Source organism: Babylonia areolata, chromosome 7 (genome assembly GCF_041734735.1).
Source record: "Babylonia areolata isolate BAREFJ2019XMU chromosome 7, ASM4173473v1, whole genome shotgun sequence".
Taxonomy (NCBI): Eukaryota; Metazoa; Mollusca; class Gastropoda; order Neogastropoda; family Buccinidae; genus Babylonia; species Babylonia areolata.
Window position 1 is genome coordinate 20,310,928 of NC_134882.1, and position 5,000 is coordinate 20,315,927.

The 5,000-nt window shown below is 46.0% G+C and overlaps 1 protein-coding gene across 1 annotated transcript in view; it reads left to right on the forward strand.

The window, feature by feature from the left end:
* The window catches only part of LOC143284181 (allene oxide synthase-lipoxygenase protein-like), a 152,530-nt gene that overhangs the window by 105,078 nt on the left and 42,452 nt on the right, over positions 1-5,000 (forward strand). The window lies entirely within an intron of this gene.

The window sequence follows — 5,000 nt, forward strand, 5'->3', positions numbered from 1 at the left end:
CGTCGGTAGTAGTAGTATCGTTGCCATCGACGTCGGTAGTAGTAGTAGGAGTAGTAGTAGTCGTTGCCATCGACGTCGGTAGTAGTAGTATCGTTGCCATCGACGTCGGTAGTAGTAGTAGTAGGAGTAGTAGTAATCGTTGCCATCGACGTCGGTAGTAGTAGTAGGAGTAGTAGTATCGTTGCCATCGACGTCGGTAGTAGTAGTATCGTTGCCATCGACGTCGGTAGTAGTAGTAGGAGTAGTAGTATCGTTGCCATCGACGTCGGTAGTAGTAGTAGGAGTAGTAGTAGTCGTTGCCGTCGTAGGTGGTGGTAGTAGTAGTAGCAGTGGTAATCGTTGCCGTCGTCGTTGGTAGTAGTAGTAGCAGTAGTAATCGTTGTCGTTGTCTTTGGTAGTAGTAGTAGCAGTAGTAATCGTTGTCGTCGTCGTTGGTAGTAGTAGTAGCAGTAGTAATCGTTGTCGTTGTCGTCGGTAGTAGTAGTAGTAGCAGTAGTAATCGTTGTCGTCGTCGTTGGTAGTAGTAGTAGTAGTAGTAGTAGTAGTAATCGTTGTCGTCGTCGTTGGTAGTAGTAGTAGCAGTAGTAATCGTTGTCGTCGTCGTTGGTAGTAGTAGTAGCAGTAGTAATCGTTGTCGTCGTCGTTGGTAGTAGTAGTAGCAGTAGTAATCGTTGTCGTCGTCGTTGGTAGTAGTAGTAGTAGCAGTAGTAATCGTTGTCGTTGTCGTCGGTAGTAGTAGTAGGAGTACTAGTATCGTTGTCATCGACGTCGGTAGTAGTAGTATCGTTGCCATCGACGTCGGTAGTAGTAGTAGGAGTAGTAGTAATCGTTGCCATCGACGTCGGTAGTAGTAGTAGTAGTAGGAGTAGTAGTAATCGTTGCCATCGACGTCGGTAGTAGTAGTATCGTTGCCATCGACGTCGGTAGTAGTAGTAGGAGTAGTAGTAGTCGTTGCCATCGACGTCGGTAGTAGTAGTAGTAGGAGTAGTAGTATCGTTGTCATCGACGTCGGTAGTAGTAGTATCGTTGTCATCGTCGTCGGTAGTAGTAGGAGTAGTAGTAGTCGTTGCAATCGACGTCGGTAGTAGTAGTAGGAGTAGTAGTAGTCGTTGCCATCGACGTCGGTAGTAGTAGTAGGAGTAGTAGTAGTCGTTGCCATCGACGTCGGTAGTAGTAGTAGGAGTAGTAGTATCGTTGCCATCGACGTCGGTAGTAGTAGTAGGAGTAGTAGTATCGTTGCCATCGACGTCGGTAGTAGTAGTAGGAGTAGTAGTATCGTTGCCATCGACGTCGGTAGTAGTAGTAGGAGTAGTAGTAGTCGTTGCCGTCGTCGTTGGTAGTAGTAGTAGCAGTAGTAATCGTTGTCGTCGTCGTTGGTAGTAGCAGTAGCATTAGTAATCGTTGCCGTCGTCGTTGGTAGTAGTAGTAGTAGTAGCAGTAGTAATCGTTGCCGTTGTCGTTGGTAGTAGTAGTAGCAGTAGTAATCGTTGCCGTTGTCGTTGGTAGTAGTAGTAGTAGCAGTAGTAATCGTTGTCGTCGTCGTTGGTAGTAGTAGTAGCAGTAGTAATCGTTGTCGTCGTCGTTGGTAGTAGTAGTAGCAGTAGTAATCGTTGCCGTCGTCGTTGGTAGTAGTAGTAGCAGTAGTAATCGTTGCCGTCGTTGTTGGTATTAGTAGTAGCAGTAGTAATCGTTGTCGTCGTCGTTGGTATTAGTAGTAGCAGTAGTAATCTTTGCCGTCGTCGTTGGTAGTAGTAGTAGTAGCAGTAGTAATCGTTGCCGTCGTCGTTGGTAGTAGTAGTAGTAGTAGCAGTAGTAATCGTTGCCGTCGTCGTTGGTAGTAGTAGTAGTAGCAGTAGTAATCGTTGTCGTCGTTGTTGGTATTAGTAGTAGCAGTAGTAATCGTTGTCGTCGTCGTTGGTAGTAGTAGTAGCAGTAGTAATCGTTGTCGTTGTCGTCGGTGGTGGTAGTAGTAGTAGCAGTAGTAATCGTTGTCGTCGTCGTTGGTAGTAGTAGTAGCAGTAGTAATTGTTGCCGTTGTCGTTGGTAGTAGTAGTAGTAGCAGTAGTAATTGTTGCCGTTGTCGTTGGTAGTAGTAGTAGCAGTAGTAATCGTTGCCGTTGTCGTTGGTAGTAGTAGTAGCAGTGGTAATCGTTGTCGTCGTCGTCGGTAGTAGTAGTAGTAGTAGCAGTAGTAATCGTTGTCGTCGTCGTTGGTAGTAGTAGTAGCAGTAGTAATCGTTGCCGTCGTCGTTGGTAGTAGTAGTAGTAGCAGTAGTAATCGTTGTCGTTGTCGTCGTTGGTAGTAGTAGTAGCAGTAGTAATCGTTGTCGTCGTCGTCGGTAGTAGTAGTAGTAGCAGTAGTAATCGTTGTCGTCGTCGTCGGTAGTAGTAGTAGCAGTAGTAATCGTTGTCGTCGTCGTTGGTAGTAGTAGTAGCAGTAGTAATCGTTGTCGTCGTCATCATCGTCGTCGTAGTTGTAGTCGTTGTCATCGTCGTCGGTGGTAGTAGTAGTAGTAGTAGTAGTAGTTGCCGTCGTCGTCGGTAGTAGTAGTAGTAGCAGTAGTAATCGTTGTCGTCGTCGTTGGTAGTAGTAGTAGTAGCAGTAGAAATCGTTGTCGTTGGTAGTAGTAGTAGCAGTAGTAATCGTTGTCGTTGTCGTCGGTAGTAGTAGTAGTAGCAGTAGTAATCGTTGCCGTCGTCGTTGGTAGTAGTAGTAGCAGTAGTAATCGTTGTCGTTGGTAGTAGTAGTAGCAGTAGTAATCGTTGTCGTCGTCGTTGGTAGTAGTAGTAGCAGTAGTAATCGTTGTCGTTGTCGTCGGTAGTAGTAGTAGCAGTAGTAATCGTTGTCGTTGTCGTCGGTAGTAGTAGTAGCAGTAGTAATCGTTGTCGTCGTCGTTGGTAGTAGTAGTAGCAGTAGTAATCGTTGTCGTCGTCGTTGGTAGTAGTAGTAGCAGTAGTAATCGTTGTCGTCGTCGTTGGTAGTAGTAGTAGCAGTAGTAATCGTTGTCGTCGTCGTTGGTAGTAGTAGGAGTAGTAGTAGTCGTTGTCGTTGTCGTCGGTTGTAGTAGTATCGTTGCCATCGACGTCGGTAGTAGTAGTAGTAGTAGTAGTAATCGTTGTCGTCGTCGTCGGTAGTAGCTGTAGTAATCGTTGTCGTCGTCGTCGGTAGTAGTAGTAGTAATCGTTGTCGTCGTCTTCGGTAGTAGTAGTAGTAATCGTTGTCGTCGTCGTCGGTAGTAGTAGTAGTAATCATTGTCATCGTCGTCGGTAGTAGTAGTAGTAATCGTTGCCGTCGTCATCATCGTCGTCGTAGTTGTAGTCGTTGTCATCGTCGTCGGTGGTAGTAGTAGTAGTAGTAGTAGTTGCCGTCGTCGTCGGTAGTAGTAGTAATACAGTCGTCGTTGCAGTCGTAGTCGTCGTCATATCAGTAGTAGTAGTAATTGTTGTTATGTTTGTTGTTGCCAGTGGTGGTGCAGCAGCAGCAGTAGTATTCGTAGTTGTTGTGGTGGTAGCGTTGGCGGTTGCTGTTGATGTAGTAGCAGCAGCAGTAGTAGCTGTTGTTGTTGTTGCAGTGATCGTGGTAGTACTAGTAGTGGTGGTGATTGTAGCAGTAGTAGTAGTAGTAGTAGTAGCTGTTGTTGTTGTTGCAGTGATCGTGGTAGTACTAGTAGTGGTGGTGATTGTAGCAGTAGTAGTAGTAGTAGTAGTAGTAGCTGTTGTTGTTGTTGCAGTGATCGTGGTAGTACTAGTAGTGGTGGTGATTGTAGCAGTAGTAGTAGTAGTAGTAGTAGCTGTTGTTGTTGTTGCAGTGATCGTGGTAGTACTAGTAGTGGTGGTGATTGTAGCAGTAGTAGTAGTAGTAGTAGTAGCTGTTGTTGTTGTTGCAGTGATCGTGGTAGTACTAGTAGTGGTGGTGATTGTAGCAGTAGTAGTAGTAGTAGTAGTAGCTGTTGTTGTTGTTGCAGTGATCGTGGTAGTACTAGTAGTGGTGGTGATTGTAGCAGTAGTAGTAGTAGTAGTAGTAGAGTAGTAGTGGTATCAGTGATTGCACACACGCGCTCGCACACACACACACACACACACACACACACACACACACACACACATATATATATATATATATAGAGAGAGAGAGAGAGAGAGAGAGAGACGCACACACACGCGCGCGCGCGCGCACACACACACACACATATGCACGCACGCACGCACGCACGTGCACGCATACACAACACACACACACACACACACACACACACACACACACAGAGGGGGGGGAGAGAGAGAGAAGGGGGGAAAAGAAGTATTTAGAACTGCTAATTTTATTCCATGTTTTTTGGGGAGGGATGAGCTGATGCGTCGGCGAAAAGCAGCCATTAATTTCACATGATGTGCAGGGATAAGTATGCCCTGGTTAATTATTCATCTACATAATTATGTGTGCACTGCCGATGGTGACAAAAAAATACATATGTCCGCGTGTTAGTTCGTGTTATTTTTATGCGTTTCTTTGCGTGCGTGCGTGCGTGCGTGCGTGTGTGTGTGAATGTGTGTGTGTGTGAATGTGTGTGGGTGGGTGTTGGTGGGTGGGTGTGTATGTATGTCTGGGTGTGGGTGTATGTGTGGTTGTGTGTGTGTATGTGTGTGTGTGTGTGTGTGTGTGTGTGTGTGTGTGGCTCTGTGTGTGTGGCTCTGTGTGTGTGTTTGCATGTATGTGTGGGGAGGTAGAACGGGGAGGTGGAAGAGGTGTGCGGGAGGTGGGCGAGGTGTGGGGGGGGGGGGGGGTCGTACATACACACAGAATGAGGAAGAGAGGAGTAAAAAAAGAGAGGAGTGATCTCTCTGTCTACCTGTCTTTTTTTTATATATATGTGTGTAGAAATGAATATATCACACAGATAGACAGAGATATATGTGACATGCTCGTGCATATCATGAAAGAGCTATCTATACATGTAGAGTGGAGTGATGGCCTTTAGGTAACGCGTCCGCGTAGGAAGCGAG